The sequence below is a fragment of the Salvia splendens genome, chromosome 1, assembly GCF_004379255.2.
Source record: "Salvia splendens isolate huo1 chromosome 1, SspV2, whole genome shotgun sequence".
NCBI classification, from domain to species: domain Eukaryota; kingdom Viridiplantae; phylum Streptophyta; class Magnoliopsida; order Lamiales; family Lamiaceae; genus Salvia; species Salvia splendens.
The window spans coordinates 39,865,198-39,877,280 of record NC_056032.1 but is presented as its reverse complement, the minus strand read 5'-3'; the positions used below and the strand labels follow the sequence as shown (position 1 = coordinate 39,877,280).

The following is a 12,083-nucleotide window of genomic DNA, read 5'->3' as shown; positions in this document are numbered from 1 at the left end:
TACCGAAAGCAATATCCAACATCTTTTTTCATACTATATTCAAGTCAAACATATTCTTTATACAAACATCCTAAAACTTCTTATATCTTTTGAGTTTCTAGTTAGTTATTTTGGAAATCATGGTCTTTTGATTGACAAGGACCTTTGACTACATATTCTCTACGAATATGATCTCGTATGTTCACATAAAAACTATCAATAGAATCTCGTAATCTTAGATCAACCTTAATTTTTCTTTTATCAATTTTAATCTCGTCAAGATTGTTATCAACTACTCCATGATTTTTCAATTGTTGTGGTTTTTGTTCAACATTAGAAGAATAGATAAAAACATGAGGTTTTTTTTATTTTTTTCCATTAACCTAGAAGTAAAGTGACGACAATCAGTACTTTAATAGATTTAAAACAAATCATTTAAGTCTGTAGTAAAATACAAGGATAATTATGATATCTAATATTTAAGTTAGGGTAAATAGAATCAGCTAATAAAAGAAATTTTTAAAAAAATAAAAAAAAAATGATTATTACTATAAAATCAGAAAAAAAATGATTAAAAAAATCATTTAAGTCTGTAGTAAAATACAAGGATAATTATGATATCTAATATTTAAGTTAGGGTAAATAGAATCAGCTAATAAAAGAAATTTAAAAAAAAAAAATGATTATTACTATAAAATCAGAAAAAAATAATTCTTTCTGCAAATGCTCAGCAAGAATTGGTTACTTCAAAATTACTGCCATCGCCTATCAGAAGTCAAAATTTTAATTCTGCTTGAATTTGTTAGGAATTGGAAAAATATTAAAAAAAGTATATTGGGCTGTAAAAACACAAGTTTTATAAACCTAATAAAAGGCCCACTTGTAAGACAACCTACTTATAATTAAAATTAGAGAATAAGCGGGCGGTGAGAGTTTTTTTTTCGGAGAATGGGCGGTGGGATTTTTTGTTAGATAATAAGCGCCACCGCTTCAGAGATCAGAAGTGAAGAATGACGACGAAGAGTAGGTGACGGGGCAGGGGTTTGAACGCCGTGGGGTCGGAGGTTGATGAAGGGTAATTTTATCCCAATGTCGACGGAGTCGGGGGTGTGGTCGGCTGACCCCACGCGACCCCACCTCCATCTGCCGCTGTTCCAAATTGTGGTTTGTTGTCAATACTTGGAGAACTGGAGACAATTAGATTATTGTGACCAAGGGATCCCCTGAGGAGTCAAAAGAAGCTCTTGCTATTGCTGAAACTGATGCAAGACTTTTCTGCACAGTTGGTGTACGCCCAACGAGATGTAAAGAATTTGATGGTAGTGGTGATCCAAAGAGACAATTTGAGGCTCTTTTGTCGTTGGCCAGAGAGGGAGTTGATAAGGGAACAGTGGTGAAAATTGTAGAATGTGGATTGGATTATGATAGGCTTCACTTTTTCCCCGTCGAAGTTCAACGAAAGTCCCTAGGGAAGCAATTTGAATTGGCATACGCTATGAAGTTACCAATGTTTCTCCACGCCCGAGCAGCCGCTGAGGATTTCTGCAATATTCTTGTGCGAAACAAACATAGGTTATTCTATGGGATTCGCATATTTGATCCAGGAGCTTTTGTGTCGGATGTTATTGAAGCTCTTAGTGGAGACGCTAATTGGAGCTTATGAGACTTCGGCGACAACTTGGTAATTTCTATGGACATAATATTGCAATTAGGATATCCCACCTTGAGGGCAAGGTGGTTTTCAATGGCGGTAGAATTGGTAGGGCCCTCGATCTTGTGAATCTCGTCAAGCATATCTCGCGCAAGATCTCCAACATATCTTCTTGATTTTATTTATTTAGCCTATCTTCTATTTTAGTTAATTATTTTTATGCAATCTTTATCTTTATTGATTATTCTATAAATTAGAGGTCTATGTACTCTTTTATTCATTGAGAAATAAAGTATAAACTTATTCTCATTCCCCGATTCTGGCGGAAATCGCCCCCTAGCACCCCAACTAGGGTTTATCTTCCTTTTATTCTCGTTTCAAACGTGCGTGCTCAATCCCGATAGAACAAGGTTCTATCAGTATGTTTTGGTGGAAAATTGTGTTAATAAGAATATTATGGAGGAGTTGAACCTGGTTATAGTTAACAGAAATATTACTATTGAAGATATAGGAAAATATTAATATGGGAAAGGGAGATGATTAATTTGAAGAACTTAAGGATTTTTTCTCCCCATTTGTTTCTGCTATGGCCAAAATGGGGTGCCTTTATTTCTGCTACAACATTAAATTTTGATGGCTAAAACTAGTCATCAAAAGTAATATTCCTGTTAACTATAACTATATCTCTTTTGTGTATGGTAGCCTTAATATGCTGAATTATATTTGAAATTAAAATGCATTTACCATAACTCTAGTAAGAATTCCATCCAGTAAACATGAGCAATATATATGTTTGATAAAACAAAATATGCATTTACAGATTTGTTTGATTGTTTGCATTCCTCTATGCTGTCTTCTTGTGGTGATTCTTCTAACCTCCAATGATTTTAATTATTTGTTCTCTACTTCATTGTAGTTCATAATCCACTATCAACACACTACAAAAGATTGTGCATTACTGATATACTTCAAGCTCACATTCTTTACTTGACCATGATGTTTCAAATATGTGTAGGGTGTGGAACTGACAATGGTCATGAACTCAAATATCTGGATATGTTGATGACAGGCAGCCGAATTGAAACTTGATGGGCCTGCTTTGATTTTGAGGCCGAACCCAATTTTTGTTTTTAATTTTGCATGCCATCCACAATTGTAATTTGACAGTAAAACATATCTAGATGTCCTTATATTAATATATTTTAGTTTATTTGGTTTCCCTACAAATTTATAAGAATATCATTTTAGTTGAAAAGAGAGTTGTGGAGAAATTTTATAAGAATACCATTTTAATTGAAAAGTTATTTATTAATGAAAACTACTAGTATATTTTTATTAATGGAGAGTAATATGAAAGGTCAAAAAATTATGAGATATTTAGAGCATCTGTAACGCTATGGGCCGGGCCGCAAATCGTGAGTCCCGGCCCGTCCCATGCATTACACGGAAGGGCGGCACGGCTCAGGCCCGTCCCGGAGCCGCGTTCCCGGCCTGGGGAGCGTCCCGCGTCCCGGCCCGGGACGGGGTTGCACGGTGACGGGCCGCATGTCCCGCGTCCCGGCCCAGCGTTACACGCTCTTCGGGCCGGGCCGCAAATCCATTTTTTTTTTAATTCGATGTCTATAAATACGAGCTTGCGTTCCATCCATTTCAATCCCGCGTTCCATTTCAATACTCTATTATACCCTTTGTTTCGGCGCCAATGGATTGGTTCAACGGCGATCAACGTGAGATGGAGGAGTTCGTTAACTCGAATAATTGGTACATACCGTCGTCGCAACCATCGCAGACACAACCTAGTCCGGGAGTCGGTAGCAACGTCGACATTACATCGCCGGTCAACACCGAAGAGTTCGAGCTCAGTGAGATGGAGCCCGCTCAAGAGCGGGGAAAGGAGAAGGTCGGGGAGGAGGATGGGCCGAAGAAGTACACTCCGCACGAGACATTGTGGCTTGCGAGGAACTACATCGATGTCGCCGAGGTTCCTATCATCGGCAACCAGCAGACCGGCAAGGCTTTTTGGGAGCGGATTGCGCAGAAATATAACGCTGGCCGTCCGGAAGGGTCGATCGAGCGTAGCTACGTGAAGCTGCGCAAGCATTGGAGCCGGGTCCAGGCGGATATGAGCAAGTGGAACGGAAAGTGGGCCAACGTAGTCCGTATGTGGCCGAGCGGGCACAGCGAGGCGGACCTCGTCGAGAAGGCGAAGGATGCGTTCTTCACTGACGGGAAGAAGACCTTCAAGTACTTTGAAGTTTGGAAGCTCGTCGAGAAGAGCCCGAAGTACACCAGCGGTGCCGAGCCGGCGGCAACACGTGCGGCGAAGAGAACCAAAGTTTCCGCCTCTGGAAACTACTCTTCGAGCGAAGGAGGTCCGGCGATCGACCTCAACGTGACGGACGACGATGTCTTCTGCTTCTCTCCTAGCATTCAGAGTCGCCCGATAGGAACAAAGGCGACCAAGAGGAAAGCAAAGGGGAAGGCAGCTGCGAGCAACTCCGCTATGGTGCCACCGCCGACCAATCCGTCTCTGGATAAGATGGCCGACACTTTGTCGGAGATGAATATTACATGGCGGATGAGCCAGCTGACGGAGTTGACATCGAGGGATACATCGAAGATGTCGGACGAGGAGATCGAGTTGCACCGTGAGATGATCGCCTACCTTCGCGCCCAAATGAAGAAGTAGTAGTCGTGGCCCGGGTTTCTTGTATTTCAAATTTGCTTCGTCTAGTAATGTAATGTTAATTTCTAATGAACAATGCATTTTCCCGGTTTCAATTGTTCAACGAATTGCGTTTACGAGTTAAATAGGTTGGAGTTGTGAATAGTGTCATTTATTAGTTGCGGCCCGGACCGCAACCTGCAGGGTTACAGCAGTTGGGGCCTGGACCGCAACTGTAGAGGAATGATGACGTGGAGGGGACTTGGGGCCGGAAATGTGGACGGGGTTAATGATGCCCTTAGCTCACCAAAAGTGTGCATGTCAGTTTATGAATATTTTAGTATTAATATGAAGATTGAATGCATCACTGTTTCTGAGTAGTGGTAGGAAAAAATATTAATCTTTACCCCTCACTCTTCCATAACGTATTAACGTTCATATATGTTTTTTTCAGTATAAAAATGGGCAAAACTAAGCAATAATTTTAAACCATTTTATTAATGGACCTCTAAGAGTAATATAAAAAGGTCAAAATAATTATGAGATATTAATCTCAATTAAAAATCACTCAATACCAAACACTACCAAATTTTCATAACGTTCGCATATGTTTTTTTCAGTATAAAAATAGGCAAAATTAAACAATAGTTTTAAACCATTTTGTTAGAGCATCTCTAAGGAGAGAGGTAAAGTCATATAATTATCATATTTACCTTTTTTCCATGAAAAAATCATTCTCCAAAGGGAGGGGTATTTGAAAAGGTATTATACATTTTCCCATTTTGAAGAGGTATCTTTACCTCTCCATCAATGAAGAGGTAAAATCTTATAACTACCATATTTGCCTTCTTTTCATGAAAAACCAATTCTCCAAGGGGAGGTATTTGAAAAGGTATTACACTTTATGTTTTTAATGCATTTAATACTATTATTTTACTGATTTACCTTTCTATATACTTTTTTCCTTTGGAATGTGTTATTTTTTAGAATGGTATATTTCACTTTATGAGAAGGTAAATAGATAATATACCTATTTCATTTACCTCTCCTTGTTGGAGATGCTTTTATTGGACCTCTAAAGTAATACTACCTCCGTCTCATGCTACTCGCATTTTTCATTTAAGGCCGTAAATTAAGGATTGAGTAATTAGTGTAATTAAATTAATATTTTAACTATTAAGTGTAATAAGGAAAATTAACTCTAAGAGCATCCCTATCCGTGCTCTTGCCAAATAGCATGGATGTGTGCCCGGACCCACTTTTATTACTTTTTTACTCCCTGCTCTTAGGCAAGAGCACAACACCCACATCCATGCTCTTCCGCAAGGACATGCTCAAGGGTCCCACCATTCTATTATTCAATTCAAATAAAAACATTTCCACAATATTAAAATGCATTAAAAATACCCAAAATGCATTAAAAATACCCAAAATACTATTACATATTCTTGTTCTTCGCGCTCCGCTTCCGCCATGATATCGGTGAAATCCATTTGAGAGGGTTTGAGTGAGAGAGGAAGATGTAGATGAGTTGTATGAAAAAAAAAATATGAATGAGAGATGAATGAGAGATGATTTGATGTGAAAAATGGATGATGAATGTGTGTATTTATAGATGATTTTGGGAATATAAAAATTATAAAAAAATAAAAAAAATTCAGAAAAACTGTAATAAAACGGCCATATTTTTTGGAATCTGGATTTTTTTTTATTTTTTGGTATTATTTTCATTTTTTTTAAAAAAATGAATTTCCAACGGATAATCCGTTGGCCAATAGAAACGCGCCACGTAGCCTGCTCAACGGCACGGACGTGCTCGATGCATCGAGCAGCGCCGTGCCAGCGGCACGGACGCCGTCCGTCCCAGCGAGAACCGTTGCGGATGCTCTAACATCTTAATAAACTACTCCAAATTTTTACTTAAAATAAAAATAATGATAGTAGTTCGAGGTGGGCCGAAACAGAAAAGTGCAAGTAGCATGAGACGGAAAGAGTATGAAAGATCAAAATAATTATGAGATATTAAGCTCACTTAAAATTCATTAAGCTGAAAAGAATACCAAACACCATCAAATCTACGATATCAATCCGAAAGTTGTTAGGAATTCTTGTATTCATCTAATGAGCGCAGCGGAAATTGCAGACAAGAATAACAGATCTAGATTCATAATCATATTGCAAGTTGAGCACGTAACACACAACGAAACTAAATCTTACTTGTTGTGTTGTTCTTCTTCGATTGAATCCTGCAAGTTGAATCCACTACTATCGAGGTCCACGTGCAATCCAATCCGATGCAGGAACTATTCCGGTACAATTGCTCCGTAGAAGAAAGCTAGGAATTCTCTCTACAGAGCTTTACGTATTTTCTCTCTAATGTTACGCTATTTCTCATCTCCCACAATGGAGAATAAATAACCATATATATAGACAAAGAGTCATTAGGGTTTCATGATTGTTGGGCTTATGGACTAATTATAATTGTAGCCCAACTATAATTATTTAATCCATATTCATCTAATGAGCGCAGCGGAAATTGGATACAAGAATAACAGATCTAGATTCATAATCATATTGCAAGTTGAGCACGTAATACACAACGGAACTAAATCTTACTTGTTGTGTTGTTTTCTTCTACGATTGTGTCCTGCAAGTTGAATCCACTACTATCGAGGTCCACGTGTATTCTGATCCGATGCAGGAACAATTCCTCGGTACAATCGCTCTATAGAGAAAGCTAGGAATTCTCTACAAAGCTTTACGTATTTTCTCTCTAATGTTACGATATTTCTCTTCTTCCACAATGGAGAATAAATAACCATTATATAGACAAAGAGTCATTAGGGTTTCATGATTGTTGGGCTTATGGACTAATTATAATTGTAGCCCAACTATAATTATTTAATCCATATTAATCTAATCTAGCTCATATCCTTTCAATCTCCCACTTGGACTAGCATTAGATATAATACGCAGTTCCAACTTTGTACCCTTGAGCGTATCAAAATACACTTATAGTGTGACCCTTTAGGCCCTCATTATCGACGACGATCTAATCGAAGTCTGCACAAAACTCCTAGATTGCGTTGGCAGCGTAGCTCGATATATGAAGGACGTTTACGTGAATTCGGTAAACAAGCCTTTACACAAAGTTTATAGTAATATCCTTTCATTCACGAACCACCCGATTGAGCCTAAGATTTGTCATGTGTCATCCAAATAGCTTAATCACTTTATCTCATCTTTATTAAATGACCCATTCGATCATATTCAATTACTTTAATTGAATATATCTTTGCATTGGCAAATGACTTAATGGTCAAGTAATATAGAGAATTTGAGTGTTCTCTCGAAATTCTAATCGAGGAATGAATCTCATTCTTGACTCAACTACCATTTCCATTTATCTTATGATGTACCCAACACAAGTCCGTGTCTTAATCCTCCGAGGAGAGGCAAAGCGTTGTACAAGGTCAAAGCACATCACTCAACAAACAAAATGTGTAATGACCTCAGATCCAAGGACTATTACATACTTCATGTACTAATAAACTGTAGACACTTCACAAAACAGTTTAATAGTAGGGTATACCAATACTCTCCAAAGTATACCATGTGTCCATCACGAGTATCTAATATCTCATAGTTGTGAGAACAACTACATTCTCGAAGAATGTGATGCAAACCCCATGCTAACCTATAACATATCACCAATATCCCATTCTTGATGATCATTGGTTAGGGCTATTTTAGAATTATATTATATCATTAATGTCTCACACCATTAACAACAGTCATAATTCAAGGGAACAAATATTTAGAATAAAATCAATCATTTAAAACAATTATTCCAATAAGTGCACAAAACCCATAGGAAATAAAATTTTCATATAATGTGATCAAGTAATATTGTCTCAACACAAAATGTTTCTAAGACATATAAAACTGTAACTCCCACTAATTCAAAGCCATCTACCAACATGCATAACACCTAAGCTCTCAAAGTGCTTGTTGTGTTTTGCTATACATAACGGTTTGGTGAAAGGATCAGCCAAGTTATCATCAGTGGGTACTCTTTCTAATTTTATGTCGCCTCTTTCAATTATTTCTCTGATCAGATGATATCTTCTGGAAACATGCTTGTTCATGTTCGTAGCTCTGGGTTCTTTTGCTTGCGCAACAGCACCAGTGTTGTCACAATACAAAGGTATTGCACTATTGGCACTCGGAATGACACCCAGTTCTTTAACGAACTCTAACAAAGCAACAGCTTCTTTGGCAGCTTCAGATGCAGCAATATACTCGGCTTCGGTGGTGGAATCGGCAGTTGTACCTTGTTTGGAACTATTCCAACTCACTGCTCCACCATTGAGGACAAAAACATATCCAGACTGAGACTTATAGTCGTCATGGTCTGTTTGGAAACTAGCATCAGTGTACCCAGTAACTGATAACTCTGGTTGTCCACCATAGACTAAGAAATATTCTTTAGTCCTTCTAAGGTACTTAAGAATAGTCTTAACAGTTTTCCAATGTTCCTCACCGGGATTTTGCTGTAATCTGCCTGTCATGCTAAGCGCACAGGCCACATCTGGCCTAGTAGAGATCATGGCATACATAATAGATCTTATAGCCGAAGCATACATGATCCTTTTCATGTTGTCTCTTTCTTTGTCATTAGAAGGACAATCCTTCTTTGACAATACAATGCCATGTCCCATTAAGAAGAAAAACTTTCTTAGAATTCTCCATTGAGAAGCGTCTTAGCAACTTGTCTATGTAAGTGGATTGTGATAATCCCAACATCCTATTCGGTCTATCTCGATAGATCTTGATTCCAAGGATGTAGGAAGCATCACCCAGATCCTTCATCATAAAGGAACTAGACAACCATTCTTTCACGGATTGCATCATGGAACGATCGCTTCCCATAATCAAGATGTCATCAACATATATGATAAGGAAGACAACGTTACCATTCTCGCGTTTACTATAAACACATGGGTCCTCTTTGCTTCTGACGAAACCAAACGATTTGATTGTTCTGTCAAAACAAATATTCCAACTCCTCGAAGCTTGCTTAAGTCCATAGATGGACTTCTTTAGCTTGCACACTGCATTCGGCCTTTCTTTCGATACAAAACCTTCTGGCTGTGTCATATAGACATCGCCTTCTAATTCTCCATTGAGAAATGCGGTTTTGACATCCATTTGCCAAATGTCGAAATTGTAGTATGCAGCAATTGCAAGTAATATCCTAATGGACTTGATCTTAGCAACTGGCGAAAAGGTTTCATCATAGTCAATGCCTTCGCGCTGACTATAACCCTTTGCCACTAACCTAGCCTTGTAGGTTTGTACTTTGCCATCTGCATCTCTCTTCTTTTTGAAGATCCATTTGCAACCTATGGGGTAAACCCCATCTCGCAAGTCAACTAGTTCCCAGACTAAGTTGAAGTACATCGAGTCCATTTCAGATATCAAGGCTTCAAGCCACTTCTCTCGATCGGTGTCCGACACCGCCTCGGTATAGGTCTTAGGCTCATCATCATCTAAATCAACTTCATCATCTTGGTTCTCAACCATTAGATTCAGTCTCTCAGGTGCACGACGAATCCTTCTAGGCCTATTGAGTTGGTTTTCTTCTAGCTCGGGCTGTTCATTCTGATTGTGAGTAGGCCCAGGAATATCACTATGATCTTCTTAAGGTAGAGGTGATGCAACTATTGTATCATCTTGTATTTGATGCATCTCATTGTCTTGAAGAGGTTCTTCGAGAGTCTCTCTAAGGTCTCCTCTAATAGTATTTTCCCCTCCCAATAGATCATCAAAAACTCCCACTGAGTTATTGTTCAAACCATTTGACAATACATCATCCTCATTGTTAACTTGTGGTTCTTGAATTTTTTCAAGATCTACTGTATTTTGACCTTGTTCCTTGCAGACATAACTGTCTTCAAGGAACGTCACATTCCTTGATGTTATCACTTTGTGATTTTCAGGACAGTAGAAATCGTATCCCCTAGTTTGTTTAGGATATCCCACAAAGTAACACTTCTCACTTTTAGATTCCAACTTATCAGTCATTTGTTTCTTAACAAAAGCTGGACAACCCCAGGTCCGCATATAGTTAAGACAAGGCTTTTTGCCATACCATAACTCATATGGTGTTTTCTCAACTGATTTAGATGGAACTCTATTCAGAATGTAAATAGCAGTCAATAAAGCATGACCCCAGAGAAATAAAGGAAGACTAGCTAAACGCATCATGGATCGAACCATATCTAATAATGTTCGGTTTCTCCTTTCAGATACTCCATTCATTTGTGGTGTACCAGGAGGTGTCCAGTCCGACTGAATTCCATGCGATTTCAAGTAATCAAGAAATTCTCGGCTCAAGTATTCCCCTCCTCAATCTGATCGAAGAGTTTTTATACTTTTCCCAAGTTGTTTCTCAACTTCACACTTAAACTCTATAAATTTCTCAAAGGCCTCACATTTGTGTTTCATAAGATACACATATCCATACCTTGTCAAATCATCAGTGAAAGTAATGAAGTACGAATTACCACCTTTTGCTTGAGTTGAAAACGGTCCGCACACATCTGTGTGGATCAACTCTAGCACATCATTAGCACGCACCCCTTTCCCAGAAAGTGGCTTATTAGTCATCTTTCCTTTGAGACAGAATTCACAAGCACCATATGATTCAAAATCAAATGAATTTAGATAGTCTAACTTTCTCAATCTCGCTATCCTTTTCTCATTGATATGACCAAGTCTACAATGCCAAATATAAGTAGCATTATCCGTATTACATAGCTTAAGTCTTTTATTTTGCACATTGAGAATATCCCGTTTGCCTTCAAGCATATATAATCCATTCTCTAAAGAGGCATTTCCATAAAACAATCCATTATTAGAAAACGAGCACCTGCTGTTTGCCAAATGGAAGGAAAAACCTTCAATGTCTAACATCGGAATGAAAATAATATTCTTTGAAATAACTGGAACGATATAACAATTATGTAAATCTAGTCTATGTCCTGAGGGAATATCTAATCTATAAGTTCTCACGCGTTCGGCAGCAACTCTTGCTCCATTTCCAACACGCAAATCAACTTCCCCAGGTCTCACTTTCTTGCAGTCACTTAGCCCCTGAGCTCCCACTTTCTGCACCTTGTGCCTTGAATTTTGGGCAGTCTCTCTTCCAGTGTCCCTTCTCATGACAGAAAAGACATTCATCCTTTGATAATTTCGACTTCTTATTGGCCCCTCCACTCTTAGGCTTTAGAACAGCATCCTTAGATGCTTTCTTCTTCTGTTGCTGCTTATTCTTTCATTTCGAATACTTCGCAGAAGAGCTCACCATGAGCACAAATTTTACCTTAGCAGTGGAAGACTCATAAGTCTTAAGCCTATTGTGCAGCTCTGGCAGCCCAACCTTCGTGTTGTTCATGTTGAAATTCACAATGAAATTCTCAAAACTACTAGGAAGAGACTGCAAAATTAGATTTGTTGAGACATTTGCGGGGAACACAGTTCCAATCGATGCTAACCTCTCAATCAAACCAATCATTTTCAGCACATGCTCAGAAACATTGCTTCCATCATGAAGCTTGCACTTGAAGAGATCGCGAAGTATCTCATACTCCATAGTTTGAGCTTGTGAAGCATACAAACTCTCCAAGTGCTTAAGCATTTCATATGGAAACATGTGTTCATGTTGTCTTTGCAGTTCCAAACTCATAGATGACAACATAACACACTGAGCATCAGAAGCATTAT

The 12,083-nt window shown here is 38.4% G+C and overlaps 1 long non-coding RNA gene across 1 annotated transcript; it reads left to right on the top strand.

The window, feature by feature from the left end:
• Positions 1-925: 925 nt before the first annotated feature.
• Positions 926-2,840, top strand: LOC121751227. The gene is made up of 2 exons (XR_006040032.1): positions 926-1,660; positions 2,646-2,840. It is a non-coding gene; the product is annotated as an uncharacterized LOC121751227 (long non-coding RNA).
• Positions 2,841-12,083: the final 9,243 nt, after the last annotated feature.